A 21,756-nucleotide genomic window follows, 5' to 3' on the forward strand; every position below is an offset into this window, starting at 1 on the left:
AACCAAGCTCACGTAATGAGCAAAATAAGAGAAACTAAGCAGCAGACCTAATCACAGATAAAATTACAGGAGAGGTCCTGTCTGGTGATGTTACTACCTACCCTACAGGCTTAGCGACCACCTCTGACCCCTAGGTATAGTTGCTGTGGCCTCAAGAGTGGTTCTGCCATGGGTTCTCTCTTGTGTCATGAGGCTCCAGGTCCAAAGTCTAAGGTGAGTCCATGTGATTGATAAAATGTAGTCATATCTCCATGCCAGCTGCAGGAGAGGCTTGAAAAAATAGTTCTGGTTTGTTCGTGTGTTATATTGAAGTTGAACTTTGTCTTTTGCCAAGATCCATTTGGGGGAGAAATCTCCAAATAAATGAAAAGTTTCAGATGCTGCAAAGTAAAAAAAAATCCCTACTATATTGGCCTCTCATACTCTGTATTTGGGAACTGTGAATTGCCACAACCCCTTTTAATTCCCATATAAACAGAAAGCTGGAAAATAATTTAGATGCATAAGAATTAATCTGATATTCTAAGTTCAAAGGACATGAGGTATTCCTGAAGCTGTATTGTTTCTTCTTTATCAAAATCAGCAATATTAATTGTTAAGTGCCTTATAGTTGGATACCTAGATATGACCCTGACCCTGAAAGAGCTTAAAATCTTTTTCTAATTCATTCTTCCCAAGGGCTAGTCTCTATCGAAATTGTTGTCTCAGAGGAGGCACATTTTTCCTTTTTCTAGTTTGTACAAAGGGACATGTAGGCTAAGCAACAGCCATGTGCAAGTACAAAGAGATGGGAAAACACAAGATATATTTAGAGATTAGTAAACAAACCCTTTATAGCACGGGTTGGCAAATAACAGACCATTGACCAAGTCCAGCCCTCCACCTGTTTTTGGAAAGTTTTGTTGGAACACTTAACTCGCATTTGTTTATATACTGTCTGTGGTGACTTTCACCCTACAACAGAGACGGGATGGTACGCAAAACCTAAAATATTTCTTTGACCGTGTACTGAAAACATTTGCCATCTTCTGCTTTATTGCAGAATATGAAGAAAAATGATAGGTTGGACTAGATGGTTCCTACTGAATCCCAATCTTTAATGAGATAATTTATATAAAACTTCTTGGAAATACTGAGGCGGTTTACGAATGTGAGTTGCACTGTTGATTCTCTGGCTTCCTGCAGAGAATCAGTAGGAAAGTCCTTTCTTGATGTTGTGATGAAGAAATCAGGGTGGGGCTCAAGTAACAAAGGTGAGATAAATGATTACGTATTGATTAGATAACTTCTGATAAGAATAAAAGCGTTACCATCTTTACCCTTGTTTGTTCTAATTGGTACTATTGCCTGATTCAGGTTCTGTAGACATGTTTGAAAGAGGGAGTATCTGGGATATTTGGCTATTTAATTTGGGGTTCTGACCCACGTCAAAGGAAAGTAGAAAACTATCCACCCACAGGGGGTTTCCACAAATGACTGTAAGGTGAGAAATCTAAAAAGGAAAGTGTGAGCCACAGCAGCTGGCTGGTGAACATTCCAATGAGCAGTTCCTTTCTGCTCCATTATTTATTTATCTCTTTCTACCCAGCAATCCAGTCCATATGACAGAGGGAAGGGGAGGGCTGAGCTAGGGGGCATTTCAGTGGGTGGTCCATCTGGGACAGAATGTCTGGATCATAGTGAGAAAAACTGCTTGGATATCGAACTGAAGAGGCAAGAAGTGATAGGGAAAGAAAAAGAATTGACGTCAGGAGCCAGCAAAGACAGTAGAATGATAATTCTCTGGGGAGAGGTTAGAAAATGAGAACCTAACCTGTTTTAGTCCAACTGTAGATATTGAAAGCCCAGCAGAAGCCTTATAGACCTGCATGGTTTGAACAGAATTTCTACTCATACACACCTTCCTCTGATCCTTGTCCATGAGACACCCATGCTGTTACATTGCAGGCACTCATTGTTTCTTTCCTTCAATGTTTCTCACACTCTTTAGGGCCTCTGGGCATTACTTAAACATTAACCTTGCTTCTGTGCATTTACTTCTATTGCTCCACAGTAAATTCTAATTTATTAAGCATAATGGAATTGAAACTGCTATTACAAACTTAGAGAGCCCCTCTAAGTAGAACCATTGCTTTATGTTTTGACATGATTGCAAAATATTTTTTTAAGATTTATTTATTTATTTGAGAGAAAAAGAGAGAGAGAATGTGGCAGGGAGGGGCAGAGAGAGCGGAAGAGAGAATCTCAGACTCCTTACTGAGCACAAGCCAGACACGGGGCTCCATTCCATGACCCCAAGATCATGACCTGAGCCGAAACCAAGAGCTGGATGTCAACCCACTGAGCCACCCAGGTACCCCCGCAAAAAGATTTTTAACAGTTTTCTCTCTTTCCACATCCTGGCTTCTGGAAATAGTTTTGGGAAGGGGTTTTTCCCAAACTGATGCTGTAGCTTTCAACTGGGTTTGTCCCCAGCAGGGCTTCTGTTTGGTGTTCATGAGAAAAGGCTTGATTGCTTTTCTCTATTCTGTTGGCAATCCCATTCCGACACATGCGGTAAACAATTCTAATCTGAGAAAATAATGTTGAATTATAAATGAGCTGCAATTTAGTTTTTCCTAAAAAACTCCTTGAGAGAGTGAATCAACAAAATACATCTATATTAACAGCGCTCTAATTGGCCAAAGTCGATTTAAGGTTATGACTTCTTGCTCCATAGTTCATGTAGTATGCTGTGTGTGTGTCTCTGTGTGTGTACGTTTGTAAAGAGCTAAAGAATAAAAAGTTACTTTTTAGGATTGCAGTAGAGCTATTCATTCAAACTTAGAAACACTGATTGGTTTGCAAATTATGTAACAGTTTATGAAAGGGGGAGTTTTTAATTATACTTTCCTGATATACTTGGAATTTGTCACCAAAATAGGAAAGACCCATACTAGATCCAGATATGCTTGGAGGAGGAACTCAAGTGTAGTGGTCAAAAATATGGAAATTTATTATGGGAATCTTGAAATCAAATAAAAGTTAAAGTGCTAGAAAGTAAAACCAGCAGCAATTCAATCATCATGTAATTCAAATTTGTAGTTTTCACATTTTTTACACGTCAGACTCCATATAAAGGGTGATATAAAAAAGAATAAGAGATGGATCCTACTACCTACAAGATCCCCTATTCATTAACTCAACAAGCCAAAATTGTGGTTTATTCTATGCAAACCACTCTGCTAAGGGAAGGAAGACAAATAACTCTAATTCATGACTGATTATAATACCTTTTAAAACACGTTGGTCTAAAAAAGAAAAAAAACAAAAAAACCTAGAACGTCAGATCCATAATACCATTCAAGAAAAGTGGAATTTCTGCCCAGAGATGAGCTAGAGCTGAAGTGAATCAAATATCAATCATTTTACCTTTGTATGTCAGGTTTAAGAGTCCAGCACCAGTCATTTAAATACAGTCTTTTAAATACAGTTTGCATTGAAACAACCAAATATTATGGGCTTGTAGATTCTGGATAGTTTCTCATTTTATTATCAGCACCTTAGGATAGGTCTTCCCCATACACTACACGTCGTGCTCTCTGATGATTCTTACTATGCTTTTCCATATATATGTTTCTCCATATTGTGTTGACCTTGACCATCATTATATATTTTCACAACCTGGGAGAGAAAAGAAAATGCAAGTGAATGGAATCCAAAGCTCTGCTTAGCTCTTACTTGACTATGGGCTTTAGAATACTTATTTTCTTCTTACTTTGCCACAATGTCTGTAGGAACTCAAAGTTCTTCTATGATATTATTAATGTCAAATTAAAAATATTAACAGGGGCCCCTGGGTGGCACAGTTGGTTAAGGGTCAGACTCTTGGTTTCAGCTCAAGTCATGATCTTGGGGTTCTGGTATTGAGCCCTGTTTTGGGCTCCATGCTCAGTGCGGAGTCTGCTTGAGATTCTCTCTCTCTCTCTCTCTACCCCTCCTGCTCATGCTCGCTCGCTCACTCTCAAATAAATAAATCTTAAAAAAAATTTAACAACACCAGCTAACCATTTACTACTGCATATTTATATATCCTAATTACTGTGTTTTGCACATTACGTACATTGCTATTTAATCTTATCATAAGCAGTGAGGTAAGGTGGATTCTTATTTTCCAAATAGAGAACCCTAGGACTCTGAGAGAAGTTAGGCAATTTGCCTAAAGTAGCATAAATAATAATTAGTGGAAATTGGAAGTAATATTCACATCCAGGTTTTATGCCTTCCATGCTTGTAATTTACCTCTATTTATGTCCCAGTCCTCCTTATTTTTACCAGTTCAGCATTCTTAATAATCTAAGGCCACCACCAGAAGTAACTGAGAGCTTCACACCAAAGTCTCAGTGAGTCCACTTGTGGTCTGCCCACTCCCTTCCTTCAGATTCCATTCCCTTGTTCAGATAATCCTTCTTTCTGCCTTGTTTTGTAGCTTTCTCCCTTCTTTCTGCTTTGCATCTTGATGCTTCAAGTGGACTATGATTGGATGTGTTATGCCTCTCCTCCAAGGCTCTTTACTTTGCAAGGTGCTTGACTCTACCCTGGCTTCAGCCCAGTGGCAGTTCTGCTGCCCTCATCCTGAGTCCTTGTAGCTTCCCCCCTGGATCCTTTTATTTCATCTTTGCCTTATTTCCTTCTCGTTGGCTTCTCAGCCCAAGTCCGAGGAGAAACTTAGTTCTATAGGGAATGCTTTTTAGGCAAAGCTTCAAGTGGAAATGTTATCTGAGTAAGGGCCTAAAAAATAGGCCAGAAGAAATGCATACTAATTCATATTCTTAGGTTGAAAATTGACACCAATACTATGCATAAATTATATCAATAAAAGCCAACAAATTAATGGGCTTAGATTTGAGATTCTTACTATTTACCTACTCTTTGGGAAAAGTACTCCAATAGCTGCATTGCTAGTTATCTTTATTGGCTGAAAGTTGTTGTCCTTATATTAGGAGGAATTTTCCTGGCACAGAGCTGGGTTCAAAGTAGAGAATCACAGTTTTTCTTTCAGTAAAGGATGAATGAATTCACGTGTACTCCAGAGCTCATTTGATGGGCTTCTCTGTCTTATAGATGGTGTAGTATAGGTTATAGCATTAGAATTTGGAGAGAAAGTTATTTATTTATTTATTTATTTATTTATTTATTTATTTATTTTAAAAGATTTTATTTATTTATTCATGAGAGACAGAGAGAGAGAGAGAGAGAGAGGCAGAGGGAGAAGCAGGCTCCCAAGGAGCAGGGAGCCTGATGCGGGACTCGATCCCAGGACCCTGGGATCATGACCTGAGCTGAAGGCAGACACTTAACCATCTGAGCCACCCAGGCGCCCTGGAGAGAAATTTAAAAGGGGTAAAAAAGCATCAATAAATGCATAATTTCTTATTCAGTAAGCTCTGTATGCAATAAAGATTCTTCACTTTCCACTACTGAAATAAAGAAAAAGTGCTATAGAAAAGATACCTTATTTAACTTAGATATGACCAATATTTACAAAGTTGTCTGTGTTTCTGTATATTCTTTTATTAATTGCAATGTCCTCAGTTTGTCTCTTTCAGAGTGAAGGCACCAAGTCAGTGATCATATTTAATTTCTTAATTTAACCCATGGAGTGTTTTGTATATAGAAGAACTTGATGCATTATTTTGCATACTGGTGATTCCCCTTTGCAAAGAGATCTTTTTTTTTTTTTTTTGGTGTGAGTGGTGAACTTTTGAAGGTTGGCTATGAAAAAATAACTGAAGCTACTAAGTGACATTGCTATACATAGCCTCATTAATTAATTTTGATGACTTCCCATTCTTTCTGTTGAGAACAGTACTCCCTCTGAGCCTCCCCCTCCCTCATAACTATGTCTTTATTACAATCTAGTTACTGCAGGGAAACTGCCTTCTCTAAAATGCCTTTCCCTGTGGCTTAAAGTAAAGATTTTTTTTTTAAATAAATAAATACAGTTTATGTTGGGCATCCACCACTTGAAGGGCTAATGATTATTGACTAGCCTCCAGCAGGCATCAGGGAGTCTTGCCTCAGGCCCTTCCAACTAGCCCCCAAACATGCCGAATGTTAACACATGTTTCTGGATTCTGGCTGGGATTGGACACAAACAAGGCAGTCAGAATGGACCATTTAGTGTACAAGTCAAGATGACAGATCTCTGCTTAATACAAGGAAGAGAAAAATTCGTATCTTATTGAAAACGGCAGAAGAGCCCCGGGTGCTTTCACTTTGTGATTCTGCAGCAAAAAAGTGGGTTGTGTCAATATAAGTCTATGTCACCAGCTCACAGCTGCCACACTGAATTGACCCTGTTCACAGCAGACATAAGGGCCTTCCATTTCCAAATTCTCTCTAATGCTCATCTGTGAATGGGAGCAGAATGTGGAAAAAAGCCAACAAGTCTTCTTAACTATAGTAGAAGAGAGACAGAATTGCCTTAATGCAGCACAGCATCTCTGATGTGTTTTCCACCATTGGCCAGCCAAACCAGAAGTATGCAATCGTTTGAAGTCCTTGAAGGAGAATGCTCTGACAACACAAACTTAAGCAAATCATGAGCCAGAAATTCTTCATACCCCTCTAGATTCTTCTAGACTGCATAGGGCTAGATTAAATTACACAGCCATGTATTTCAGAAATGGATGCTTGGCGGCCTTTCTCAAAGTAAATGCTACAGAATGTTTGTGAAATATTAATAAGAATTCCTTGCAAAAGAGTTTCCAGGATCAAAATAATTTTTTTGGCGGGGGGAAGCTTGGATAAAACAGTTAAACTGATTTCTTCATTTTAGGACATTTCAGTGACATTTTGGGCCAAAACTATGAATCACTAAGAAAGATAGTTAAATTTCATAGTTTATTTGAATGCAGAACCTTCTTTTTTTTTAAGGAAAGGGTATAAAGTATTCTATGGAATATTCTTAAGGAATGCTGGACTGTGAGAAGAGGCAGCATTGAATTTCCATCATCTAATATTTTAGTGTTTCCAAATAAAAACATACTTCTCATCCCAATATTTTAAACTAATATGTTCATTTCAGCAAAAATGAATTACATACCCAACTACATTCTGGAATTATGTCAAAAATTGTGGCACAGGTTCAAAGAAAATAACATGACATATATTTTTCCATGTGGAGCTAATGATCCAATGAAATGCTGAGTATGTTTGGAGTAAAACAAATATCCTCCAGATTATATACAGGTTTTACTGCTTCTTATTATCATTTTAGAATAACAGAACCACAAAAGAACTGAAAGGGAGAAGTTTTATCCCTATTAATTGTAGAGGACTCTCACTCTGTCACCCTCCTTGCAGACAGGGCTATTTATAAACCATCCTAAATATCTGCTGCTTCTAAAAATCTCATTTGACTTGTACTTTTCCCTAGGTAATCTAAAATTCAACTTCTCTTAACATGTACATCTTTAATCACACAATGATACAAGATCATTGTATTTTGTTTGATAAAGGGCAAGGAAGAAAAACAACTGTCCAAAACTGACTATTGTGAATCATGTTAATGGTTTAGTTTGTTATAATATCTTCCCTAGCTGTACATAAAGCTAAATAAAGAAGTGTTTGTCTCAATTTCAATTGAATCATATCCACATAGTTCCCACTTGTAAACCCCACGTATTCAGAGCTTGATCGAGCATGGTGTCCAATCCTGACTTCATTTGAAATGTGATTTAAATACATATGCTTTATTACTTAAATTGGTTCAGATATTGGAAGATAACATTGAAGAAATAGACAAAGGAGTAAGTTTTTTATTTTTTTAAGTTTTATTTCAATTTTTTTAAAGATTTTATTTATTCATTTGAGACACAGAGATACAGAGAGAGAGAGAGCATGAGCAGGGGGAGAGGCAGAGGGAGAGGGAGAAACATGCTCCCCACTGAGCCAAGAGCCCAATGTGGGGCTTGATCCCAGGACTCTGGGATCATGACCCGAGACGAAGGCAGACACTTAACCATCTGAGCCACCCAGGTGCCCCAGGAGTAAGTTTTTAAAAGATATTTATTTATTTATTTATTTATTTATTTATTTATTTATTTGAGAGAGAGAGAGTGTGTGCAAGCAGAGGGAGGGGCAGAAGGAGAAGGAAGAGAGAGAATCTCAAGAAGACTACTTGTTGAGCATGGAGCCCAACATGGGGCTCGATCCCATGACTCTGAGATCATGACCTGAGGCAAAATCAGGAGTGGGAAGCTTAATTGACTGAGCCACCCAGGCACCCCACAAAAGAATAAGTTTTTAAGTAGTATCATTGAAATAACAAATCAGAGTACAAAATAGGCAACAACAGAAACAGATTATTTCTAAATGCTTCTAATGGAATTAATATAAGTTATGACTAAAGAAATACTGTGCCTGGCAAATTAGTTAAAAAGAAAGATTTTGGAATTGGCATAAAAATCAACCTCTTCATTATTTTTCATTCTTGCGGTTAAAATTGCTTTAATAAATTGATTACTAATATTATGCACCAAACTTATCTCATTATTGTTGGCTATTTTCAAAAAAAGAGAAGCCATCATCAAAAAAACAAACACTTGCCATTATTAAAGACACTTGTTAGAGCCACAAATTAAAAACGGTAAGCCAAAAATGTTTCTTTGTTCATTTAGTCATTTAAATTAACAGACCTACTATGTACCAGGTACTGCATTATTTGTTATAGGCACTCATAGAAAAAAGAAAACAAAAACAAAAACAACTTGATTTTAGATTTTTTTTGAATTTTCAAGTTTTATTTTCTATGTGTCAACATTCTTAATACAGACTTTATTCTGATAAAATCTGTTGATTATTTCCATTTGTAAGTGGTTAAATTAGAGAAAAAATTAATTTCAAATATATGATACCAAAAATAAATATTCACTTACTGCAGTCTTATCTGTTTTATATCAAAAGATTTTTCCTCCCCAAATAAAGATTCTAAGATAAATTCAAGATTCCTCTGAATGAAAAAAAAATACACCTTCTAAAACAGTGAGCTTACACAGCAATGCAAGGGACTGCTAGACACACTTACTGTAAGAGGAACGTATGTCCAATGAAAAGGAAATTTAAAACATGACCTTAAACTTTTATGAAAAATTTTAACAAGGCCTTTACTTCATTTACTTTTAGCTACTCCATAAAAACCAGAAGAGAAATTGGACCGTTTGTAATGAAACTTAGAAAAATTTCTTTTTTCATAAAGCAAACTTGTAAATCTTCCCCTTTGGCTCCTTCTTCCAATCGTCTTTCACTGTGCTGAAGAGCTATTGAGTTCTCCCAGATTTTTGGTTAAGTAGGTGGTTTCCAAGCTGACTGGTCTTTCCAGGTAGGTAGGGTTTACTGGTCAATGGATCTATGACTTGTCCAATTTTGAAAATGATCTCGGCCAGTTCATGTTTCATGCGCTTTGTTTGTGGAACAGGTAGAGCTTTGAGAAGCACCATATCCCCAAATGTGCACTGCTGAAGAGCATCGTGAGCAAAGGTTTTTCGCTTATTAAAGTACTTTAATAAATAGGGATCCAAAACACTTTAGCTGTTTTTTTGATTGCTCTTCCAATCACCTTCCCCATGATCCATTTGGCATGGACGGAAGAATGAACTATTGAAATGATGTGGCTTTAATCACAGGAGTGCTTTGAGGGTTTAACCTAGAAGGTACTCAATAGCGCTAAATGTGGGTCTTTACTGGCGTCCCTTATTTCTTTCCTCTGGGCATGCCTGTGTGCCTGTCCCCAAAAGACTCACAGCCTTGATACTCACGCCTGCAAGACCTTGGCGGAACAGCCGGGGTGTCCTCCCCACTGGAGGAGACCTTCACGTGGGACTGCTTTCTTGATCAGTTCCGGCAGACCTGGGGTAAGTTGGGGTGATCGATCCACCCGCCCCACACTACCCCGGGAGTGAGGCCATTCCCCTCACCTCCAGGCTCTCACCGGGCAGCCTCTCGCTCCTCCGAATGCACCACCGGCAACCGCAGAGCGTGACTGGAGCTCACCTCCCAGCTCTACTTTCCCTGTGTGTGTCCTACAGAGGGCAGGCCAGAGAGTCTGTTGGTTGTTTTCAGATTATTCACAAATATTAAAATAGTGGTAACATTTTAGGTTAAATGTAGAACTTTCCAACCTGGCTACTGTGAAAGGGTTAAAATTAATCAGATGTGTCAACTAACTTCAATTAAAAAATACTTACATATTAAAAAATAAAATTAATCAGATGGATAAGTTCTCAGTGGCAGTATAATAATCATCATTATCTGAGATCCTCTTGAATAAATTCACTTTTATATAAATATGAATGTTAAATGTGCTTGGTTAGGCATCATGATATAAATAAAATAATATCCACCCTCAAGGAGTAGAAGAACTGAAATGTGTATACCGACAACCTTATAATATACTATTTAACTGTGACATGCAGATGATACAAACAAGTGTTATGAGGGTTGAGAGAGAAATCTATTCCAGTTTATAGAATGAGGAGCAGCTCCACCCATTTGAGAATGTTCTTGAATGACAGAGAAAATTTCACTAAGCAAGAGATAAGGAGCAAGTATCTATATGGAGGTGACAATGTATACATAGGTGTGCAAGTGGAACACATCCTTTGATACATAATGGAATGTTGATAGAGAAAAATCTGTTTTGGATGAGAAGGTAAAGTAGCTTGAAGTCTGAGTCTGAACTTATCTCTTCCTTCATCCCTCTCTCCCTTCCATTTCTCTCTCCCTGTCTCTTTCTTTCCATAGGTTTTGGGGCAGGGACTGCAGAGAGGGTCATAATTCAACTGTACTTAAAGAAGAATATTCTGTCAATATTATGTAGAAGAGTGATGGAGACTAAAAGCAGGAGACAATTCAGGGTATTATTTATAGGTGTAAGAGAAAATGATAAAGAATTACAGATGTCAGAGAGGTAGACTCAAAGGGACTTGTCAGCTGACAGTGTGGAAGCTTAAAAGAGAAATGAGTCAAGGATAACAGACACTTGAAACCTGGAACCACAGGAGTAAATGAAAACACCAACAAGGAGTATGTAGACAGAAGTCAGAGTTTCCAAGGAAAGATAAAGAAAAATATATGGGAAAGCTTTACTATGATGGAAGGAAACAAGGAACCATCAAAGAAGCATTTAAGGAGTGATCAGTGAGACTAGAACAAGAAGCATAACAGAGATACCAAAGGAAAGAGAGGGTAAAGGAGAGCCATTTTTGGATCAGAGCAAACAACAACAAGCCCCAGAGGGAGAAGAACAGTTATCTACAAGTGGCAGCTACAATGTATTATCTAAAATGTCCAATTTTCAACAACATCAAAAATGAGATATACAAAGAAACAGGAAAGTGTGACCCATTCAAAGTAAAAAAAAAAAAAAATCAGGCAATATAAATTGCCTTTTAGAGAACCCTATGTTGGATTTACCAGACAAAGACTTGAAAGCAGCTTACAAGTATGCTCATTTTATAAAGGATTATAGGAACTTGATGACAATACCTTATCTAAGAAAATATCAATAAGGAGAAGAAACTTTTAAAAAATGGAAATTCTGGAGTTGAAAAGTCTGATAACTGAAATGAAAAATTCACATCTCAAAAGTAGATTTGAGTATGAGAAGAAAAAGTCAATGAATTTGAATATAGATCATACAATGTAAAGAACATAGAGAAGGAATAATTAAGAAATATGTTCAGGACCTCTGAGAAATGTAATACACCATAAATATACCAACAAGTGTGTATTGAGAATACCAGGAGAGAAGAAAAAGGAGGAGAAAAAAACTAAAAAAAAATTATAGCTGAAGACTTCCAAAATTTGATTAAAAGAAACATTAATCCACATATCCAAAAACTCAGTGAACTCTAATTCAAGAAATTCAGTCCAATTTTGGATAAACACAGAAATCCACACCCAAACCCAGCATAATCAGTACATTGAAAGATAAAGAGAAAGAGGAAATCTTGAAAAGAGAAAAAGTGACTCATCATATATATATAAGAGGACTCTCAATAATAGAATAGCTGATTTTCTATCAGAAACAATGGTGGCTAAAGGCAGTGGTAAGACATATACAAGATCCTGACGGTGGAGAGTGGGGAACTATCAATCATCTTTCGACAGTCTTTCAAAAATGAAGGTGACATTTTCAATAAAATAAATACATTTTCAAATAAACAAAAACTGGGAAAATTTGTTTCTAGTAGACGTATCTTACAAGAAATATTGAAATTCTTCAGGTTGAAAGCAAGTAACCAAACAGTACTTTGAATAAATCCACATGAAAAAGTGAGGAGCTCTGGAAAAATAAGTATGTAGTAATTATAAAAAAACAAATCAATTTGATTACTTTTTCTTTTCATTGACTTAAAAAACAATTTAATGAATTGTGGGGTTTATAATATTTAGAAATGTATGATTTTTGAAAATAACATGACCAAAGAGACAGGTGGCAACAAGATGTAAAGCTCTATTATAGTAAGAGAATGACACTAGAAAGTATCCATAATAAGAAATGAAGAGAACTAAAAAGGGTAATTAAGAAAATCAATGTAATAAATTCTATAAATATGTTATTTCTCTGCTTTCTTTTTTTAGCTTTTTAAAAAGATATGATTATATAAAATAATAATAAAAGTTTGCTTTTGAATTCTTCATAGATGTAGATGCAATATGTATACAATAAGAGCACAAAAAAGAGAAGAGAAACCAGGAGTAAAATTTCTAAATCTTTCTGAAATTAGAATAAATATAGTATGATGAGTAGATGAACATTTTTTTTAAAAGATTTATTCATTTATTTTAGAGAGAGAGAGAGAGCAAGTTCACAGGCAGGGGGGAATTGTAGTGGGGGAGGTAGAGAGAGAATTTCCAGCAGACTCACTGCTGAGCAAGGAGCCCAATGGGGGCAGATCCCAGGACCCTGAGATCATGACCTGAGCTGAAATCAAGAGTCGGACCCCTAGCCAACTGAGCCACCCAGGTGCCCCAGTAGATGAGCATTTTGAGCCCGAGAGCAACCACCAAGAAAATACCTCAAAAAGTAAATATCATTAATAATCATTAAAGTAACTAAAATTTTATGCTACCAAATATTCACTTAGTGCAAAAGAAAGCAGCAAAAGAAAGGCACAGAAACATTTTGATGTCTTTTTAGACATCAGACACATGGGAATAAAAGCAAGATGTCGGTGGTATATCCAACTATATAAATAATAACATTAACTATAAATGGATTAAACAATCCAATTAAAAGAGATTGTAAGACTGATGTTATGCTGTCTACAAGAGACACACTTAGATTTAAATACACAAATAGGTTGAGAGTAAAAGCATGGAGAAAGGTATACTGTGCAAATAGTAACCATAAGAGTTGTAGAGTCTATAGTAGTGTGAGACAAAACTAATGTTTCAAAATTATCGCTAATGTTTCTAGAGATAAAGAGGGATATTTTACAAGGATAAAAGGGTTGTTTCATCTGGAAACCATTACAATTATAAACAGATATGTACCTATCACAGCAGAATTATTTATAATACTTAAAAATTGCAAACCACTCAAATATCCATCAACTGATGAATGAGTAAAGAAAATATGGAATATCTATACAATAAATTTTGGGGAGGAACAATAAAAAAAAAGAATGAAGTACTCATGTGTATGAACCTTGAAAACACTGAAGTGAAAGGAGCCAGACACAAAATACCATAAATTTAATGTGCATACTTTTATATAGTTATATACATTTATATAACAAGCAAATATATAGAAGCAGGAAATAAATTAGTCACTGCCTAGAACTTGGAAGGAGGGAGTGAGGAAGAGAACAGGGAATGCTAATGAATAAAACGTTTTCTTTAGGTGAGATGAAAATATTCTAAATTTAGATTGTGCTGATGGTGGCACAACTCTGAATAAACAAAAACCATCGAATTGTACACACAAATGGGCAAACTGTATGGTATCTGAAGTATATCTCAAAGCTGTTAGAAAAAAGATGAGGCAATGGCCATGAATCTGCTGGTAATCAATATCTTTAGTAAGACTTAACTTCAGAAAAGTTGTGAAGGAGGCAGCTAGCCTTCTCCTTTCCTGGGCATATCCTTAAGAACTATCCAGGGAGCAATTGCTTCTCTGGTCTCTGGTTTACTTAAGACCCCTCATGGAGTGTCCCACCCCATAATTCAGAAGAACAAGAAAAGCAATATATTTGGGTGCCAGGGTGGCTTAGTCATTAAGCGTCTGCCTTTGGCTCAGGTCATGATCCCAGGATTCTAGGATTGAGCTCCGCATTGGGCTCCCTGCTCGGTGGGAAGCCTGCTTCTCCCTCTCCCACTCCCCCTGCTTGTGTTCCCTCTCTCGCTGTGTCTCTCTCTGTCAAATAAATAAATAAATAAAATCTTAAAAAAAAAGAAAAGCAATATATTTAATAAGCAAATGCATGCAGCATGAATGGTGCAATTGCCTTACATATATTATTCAATGTTAATCTTAGAAAACCATATGAAGTAGTTATTCTCACTTCATTTTATTCTTACAGATAAGGAGACTGAATACAAAGATGTGTTAAAATAACACATAGGGCCAGGATAATAGGATAATAGGGCCAGAGTCAGTAATCAAATTCAACTCAAATATGAATGCATCTTGTTATACAGCTTTACTAAATGTAGTATAATTTGAAACTTCTTAACCCATGAAATCAACCTCCTCATCTTTTGTGATAATTTCTTCAATTTACTGAGCATTTACTATGTACTGAGCACTAATCATTCACATATGTCACCTTGTTGGTATTCCCAATGACCTTATGAGATAGGCGTTATTATACACTTTTTTATTTTATTTTATTTATTTTTTTAAAGATTTTATTTATTTACTTATTTGAGAGAGAGAGAGAGAGAGAAACAGCATGAGAGGGGAGAGGATCAGAGGGAGAAGCAGGCTCCCTGCTGAACCGGGAGCCCGATGTGGGACTTGATCCCAGGACTCCAGGATCATGACCTGAGCCGAAGGCAGTCACTTAACCAACTGAACCACCCAGGCACCCCTACTATACACTATTTTAGCAATAAGCAAACTAAGGCTCAGAGAGTTTAAGGAACTTACCCAATGGGTAAGTGATGTAATACACTTGAAACATTAGCACTATTTTTTCTTTGACTTGACACTGGATCATTTTTCTGTATGTTACTCACCCAGTGTTCTTGGAATAAACTAAAGGGATCAGTGGAGAGGTGGAAAGGATGAATCATGAGAAGTGGACTTTTGTCTTATCTCTTATCTTGGGCAGAGTTTCTCTTCAGGGAATCTGGTTACTCCCTTGTGAGGGTGTTAGGCTCAAACGAGAAATTATATAAAATGTTTTTGAACACCATAAAGTGCTATAAAAATATAAGGCATTATTAATATAAACTAGGTCAGAATCAGTAAATTCATAAAGTTTTATAACACCCTCCTGGCCCATTAAGGTAGCAATGAGGTTTTAAATCAATAATTTACAGGGTAGTGAGGCAGTGTGGATTGGCGTGGGAGAATAGAATGTCAGGGTCTGAAAACTCCGATCTGTAACTGCTACCAGTGTACAGTATAACCTTAGGCAGATCCCTTATCATCTACATTTGCAAAATTATGAACTTATTACTGACCTATTTTATAGAACTTTTATTAAGAGGCTCTGATAAAAAGTGATTATAAAGCACCTTGTAAGCAGAATTGTATGTAAAGATATTCTAGCCTAGTTCATGAGTTTTACTTAAACATTTATTTCAATAGCTAGAATTTTTTAAATTCCAAAGTTGAAACTCAAAAAGTTTGAAAATTGATTACTGCAATTAAGAGAAGTTTGGGCTGATTTTTAGAATGACATTTTTACCTTTTCAATTATCTGGCACCATGGCTCTAAAAGTAATTCAGTAATAAAGATCTTATGATTAATATATGACCAGATATTTTATGGCATTTAAAATAAAATAATGGGGCCATACTTCATAGTGACTCATATCTACATAATGGGGTTAAACAAATTACTGTGTTTATAGAACATAATTCTGAAAGAAAATATATTTACTTGTGAACAGTGAGAGTGGGTAATAAATTATACCTTGAAATAAGGTTTTCTGTTGACTCTACAATTCAAATGATCTATACTGCTAATTTTTTGTATAAATGGCTATGATAATAATGGTGGCTATAATGTAGTGGGAACTCTGTGTGCTCCAGCTGAAGGCACCTTCCTTACATTTGATCCCCATTTTAATGATGAGATATCCAAGGCATATGGCAAAATACTCAGATGAATATGGGTGTCTTGTGTGAGTGTAGACTTTGGTTTTTCTAAGATAAGGCAATGCTACCATCCTTTGTCAACCTCTGTGTTTCATCATTTAACAGATCCTTCTGGCGATAATATGAATTTCATCTAATCCTACAGTAATGGTTCTCAAAATGTGGTCTCTGGACCAGTAACATCAGCATCAATTAGGAATTTGTTAGAAATGCAAAATTTCAGGCCCCACCCTGGACCTACTAATTCGGAAACTGCCTATTAATATGCCTTCCCAGTAATCCTGGTGCAAGTTAATGACTGAGAAGCACTGTCATAGAAAAACTGAGGTTCCAGGTTTTCATTCCTTCATCAAGTATTTAAAGCACCTAGTAGAGGCCAAGCACATAGTAGTTTGGGGAGAGTGATTTTGGTATTTGTCTGATCAGTTGATTGGTCTGGATGTAAAGGAAGATTCAAACAAGAGCCTAGGTATGAAGAATTTGAACTTAATGTTTTAAGAACCAGTGGCTTACAAGGAGACATGAAGAAACAGTCCAAGGCAAACACTGAGGATGGAGTTCCCATTGGCAATCATATAGCTTCCTGGAGACCCTGGTGCCTACTGGGATGAGAGGAGATGACACTGTAGGGAATGCAGACTTTCTCAACTCTATGGCATATTTTAAAAAGTAGAATTTTAAGCTAAGAGGGAGATATCCTCATCCCAGAACTCATAAGTTCTGGTAAGAGATAAGAGGTATCATACTATCAATAAAATGTCTTCAGCTATATAAATCAGGATAGTCATCTATTTTCTCTTACCTTGCTCCAGGATCATACAAGTCCAGAACTATTAAGTTTTGTCTTGGTTCTGGTAGCAATAATATATGTGAAAAAGTGAGATTAACACTGTCTTCTTCTTCTTCATAGGGTTGTCAAAGTCAGACAGAAAACGGTCTGACTTGTAAAGGTGTGGCAGACACTGCCGATTACTGACTGATGTTGATTTTCTCTTCTTTTTGAACAATGGGACTCCAGTGGTTAGAGGAGCACACTTCACCTCACCTAAAACCGCATTATGTGTACATTGTGGTAGGTGTAACTGTGTTCCTGAGGTCTGGACATAAATTGTGGCACTTCTGGTCATACTACTAAGAGAAAGAAGTGAGCCTGGATTGCTTTTGCCTTTATTCCTCCCCCTGGGTGGAAACTGACAAAAACAGCAGCAGATACTTTAGGCCCAGAGATGGAAGCTGGGTTTTGTGTGCTGCAGAACCTCCTTACCTCCTCTAGCCTGCTCCCTTCATTGGACTGTTCAGTGAGAGAAGCACGAATTCCTGTGTTGTTTAAGCCTTTGTGTTTTTAATTTTATGGCAACAATTTAGGCTGTACCTTAATTCAGCATCACCAGGGACTCCTGTTAATATGTAGTTTGCGGTTCAGTATGTCTGTGATGGGGCTGAAGATTATGCATTTCTAATAAGTTCCTAAGTGATGTTGATGGTGCTTGTCTGTGGACTATACTTTGAGTAGCATGACCTTGAATAACGCATTTGGCATTTAATTTTCCTTTTCTCTTTGTCTTACTTCAGGCTACTATAATAATGTACCATAGACAAGGTGGCTTATAAACAGTAGAAGTTAGTTTCTCATAGTTGCGGAGGCTGAAAGTCCCAGACCAAGTTTCTAGCAAGTTTTGGTTCTGGTGAGGGTCCTCTTCCTGGTTCCAGACTGTTGACTACTCACTGTATCCTCTCAGGATGGAAAGAAAGTGAGAGCTAGTTCTCTGACCTCTTCTTATCAGGGCACTAATCTTATTCATGAGGATTCTACCCTCCTAAAGGCCTCACTTCCAAATACTGCATATTGGGGATTAGATTTCAACTTTGAATATTTGGGGGAGGGGGACATTCAGTCCAAATCACTCTCCTTTCTGAGGCCTTATCAAGTAGGTGGCTCTTTCACATTTCAATTAAAATGTCACCAAGTTGTCCTCATAATGTAAAGAGAGATCACCATAAACCAAGAAAGGTTGTATTGCTGGGTCCTGATTTCCTATAACTAGTTAGTGTTCTTTGCTAGTGAAGACAAACTGGTCTATGTAGTAATACATATTCCATAACTTATTATAAAACTATAATATAGCTTCATGATAATATTGTACTCAAACTTTGCTTAGCCAAAGCTCACATGTGGGCTTGAGGTCAAAAGAGGGAATGGTGGATCATCACTTCTCCCCTACCCCACCCCTGAGAGCCGCTCACAGCATGCTCTTTGCTAGTGTTGGGTCTCTGGCATTATGATCATATGTGAGAAAGCACAAATAGGTGGTCTTGTTGGACTTCTTCCCAAAGAAGAAGGCTTTCCTTGATTTTATAATCAATTAGATCTGCTTATGGAATTCACTGGTCATGGTAACATGTTTCCCAGTACTTAAAACAGATAACTTTATAAAATAGTGGAATAGCTTTTATTATGGCTCAGTTATGGCACGCTGGATGGCAACATCTTTTAGGACTGGGAAAATATCCTGGAATCATGGCTTTGAGATACAGGGATGGAAATGGGAATGGCCTCTCTCACAATTTTTGCTTCCTATCCTTATAACCTTGGGTTCTTTTTTCATTGTCTTAAATTCCAAGAGAGAACATAGCAATGGTTCTATTAAAATGGGAGCTAGGACTACTATCTGAACTCATAGTAGTGATCCAGTATTCAAAGAAGGGGGTTATTTTACTGAGTGGGATGTTTGGTTGACCTATGAAGGGGAAATCAGGTTGCTAGTCCACATCAGGGCAGATAGGAGTATATATAGATTGCATATATTCCACTAGGGCACTTCTTAATACTCTCATGTTCTGGGATGAAAGGTAATGCATAAATATAATATCACAATGCAGGCTGAAGGGCTAATGGCCCAAGAATGAAGGTTGGAGTCACCCCACCTGCAAAGGAACCATGACCAGCTGGCATGGTTGGAACCAGTGTGAGTCAAGTGAGGCACCCACCGTACAAATCAAGGGAGCACCACAAAATTCAGGAATACAGATAAACGAATATTTAAAAAAAAAGTCAAAATTACTATAAGAAGTCCATGATGAAAAAACATCAACATTTTAAATAAAGATAGGATCTGACCCTGACCTTGCCGAACTCATCTCACTGACAGCACCCTGCCAGTTCTCATGCAGAGTCATGCTGGGTTGTTCTATTGCCATCTTGCATAAGCTGGGAATTATGCTTTCTGTATCCCTTTCTCTGTAGGATGTCAGGTAAGAGTTGGTCAGGAAGAATTTGATCAAGATTTGGGAGGCAGAAGTGAAGCATGAACCATTATTTCCGGAAGGTATTTGCTCTCAGGACAGATGAAGAAGGAACTGGTGGCTTGTAGCTTGTCTCTTTTTTCTCCTCCACCAGCTGCCCTTCTTTCTGTCTACAGCCCTAAGTGTGACACCTGACGTTCGCCCTTAGAGCTGCAGAAACCTGTCTACCCAGAGGCACATCCTATAGACCTCTCAGTGAGCTTCCCTTTCTCAAAATGAGCACGGAGCTTTAGGAGGACTAGTTAGTGCCTTTCTTTTTGAAACTGGAACTCTATCTTCCAAACCTTTGTTTTCCCAGCAACACCCTCAATTACATAAGGTCTTATTATTTTAATAATTCTCTTATTCCTTTGCATTGAAAGTGACTCTGCTTATCTGTCTAAACACTGATGGATAATATGTGACTTTCTCAGAAGTGCCACAAGTCCAAAGTTCATTCTCTGAAAAACTTGGAGCCAGACATGTTTTGGCATTCAGATTAGTTTGCCTTTTAGAAAGACAGTATGGTACATGCATCATGTGATATTTAACAGCTTTATAGTGGCATGTAGAAAAGTACCTCAAATTCGAACTCGGTCATCTATGATCCTCTCCGTGTCTCAGTTTCTGTATCGGTAAAATTGAGATGGTAGTACCTTCCTCTAAAGTGTTACTATGAATCTCTTGCTTATACAATGCTTACAAAGCATTTAGCACAGTGCCTGCCTATATTTAGTACTTAGTATGTCATAGCTGTGATTATTATTTTGCTGTATCCCTATCTAATTAGACCCTTATCTAATAGAGTGCCTACTTCATGGTAAATGCGGAAAACATTCAGAAGATACCAGTTTTATGTAGCTTGATATTTTTAAGAGGAATTCTGATTTGGGGTATGAAAATCTAGAGAAATTCATAAATGTTGCATGAAAAACTCCTTGCTCTGCTCCTTTTCTGGGTGGGTCCCAGTCTCTTGGGCATTCTTAAGGATTAAGGAAACAATCTAAGAATTCTAGATTGCACCAACCCAAAGCAAACTCAGATAGACAACCAGGAGAGTAAGATCCTAACTTCCCAAGTATTACTGAACACCTTCAGTGAGATGAATTTAATTTGTGGATAAGCCAATAAATGAGGCAAAGAAACCTTGGTTCCTGTACTTGGGGAATTTATAGTCTAATACTGGCATAACAAGTATGTTGCATTGGACCAAAGTGTCTACTCTAAATGCTTTATTAAGAAGGCTTCTAAAGCAGAGTTCAGAGTCAATAAAAACAATTCTGTGATGAATTAGCAATGCCAGCCAAAAATGAACATAGAAATGGGAGTGGCAGCAGGGATGACTCATACTTGCTGTTAGCCATCTAATCTCTAAGATTCAATGACCTCACTACACATTTCTAAAGATTAGCCACTCAATTCTCTATAATACTGGATTGAGAAAAATAGAAGAACATGTCAGCAAGCAAGGTTTTTTTACCTTTCTAATAATAGTTAAGTACATCAGCTATTGATAAACATATGTTAGCATTTACCTATTCATTCTGTTGGGGGAAAACTGGGTAATTCTTAAGTGTTTTGCCCTCCAGGCTTACATTAAAAGTTAATTATCACCACGTGGGACAGGCCTCCAGAGGCCATGGCAGCCTTGAACTAATATCAGCAAAATGTGCATCTCACATTAGCCCCTGAGTTGCTTACCTCTCACAATAGAATGCTTTCTCCTTGAGTGAATGCTTGCGAGTTAAAATCACATCACTTTCTGAGTAGTGAGTTGAAGAAGGACAACTTCTAGCTGAAGAAGGGCCCTGCATTATGTAGTTAAGGACAAGGGAACCACAAGAGAGGTGGGCATCAGACATAAGTGTAGAGCTATAATTAGCTACACTGGATAATCCAAAATTGTGTGTGTGTATATGTGTGTGTGTGTATCTGTCTGTCTCTCTCTTATAAATATATTTCTTCATATTGGTTCTCTGTGCACACTTGCCATGGGTACTGTGAGTACTATGGTCTAAGTGTAGCCCTCAGGAATACAGTTTAAGTAGAGATGCAAAAAAAGATGCTTTAATAGGCCCTGGATCACTCTTGTCCCTAAATCCCTCTTTGATTTGCTTGCAAAAGACCCTTGATTTTTACTATCAAATATTAATTTC

At 37.3% G+C, this 21,756-nt stretch overlaps 1 pseudogene; it reads right to left on the reverse strand.

Moving 5' to 3' along the window:
• Positions 1 to 9,286: 9,286 nt before the first annotated feature.
• LOC114204620 (small ribosomal subunit protein uS17m pseudogene) lies at positions 9,287 to 21,414 on the reverse strand (annotated as a pseudogene).
• Between the last annotated feature and the right edge of the window lie 342 nt (positions 21,415 to 21,756).

Source organism: Eumetopias jubatus, unplaced genomic scaffold (assembly GCF_037043125.1).
Source record: "Eumetopias jubatus isolate StellerSeaLion01/CBP00866 unplaced genomic scaffold, mEumJub1_p1.0 scaffold_6, whole genome shotgun sequence".
Taxonomy (NCBI): domain Eukaryota; kingdom Metazoa; phylum Chordata; class Mammalia; order Carnivora; family Otariidae; genus Eumetopias; species Eumetopias jubatus.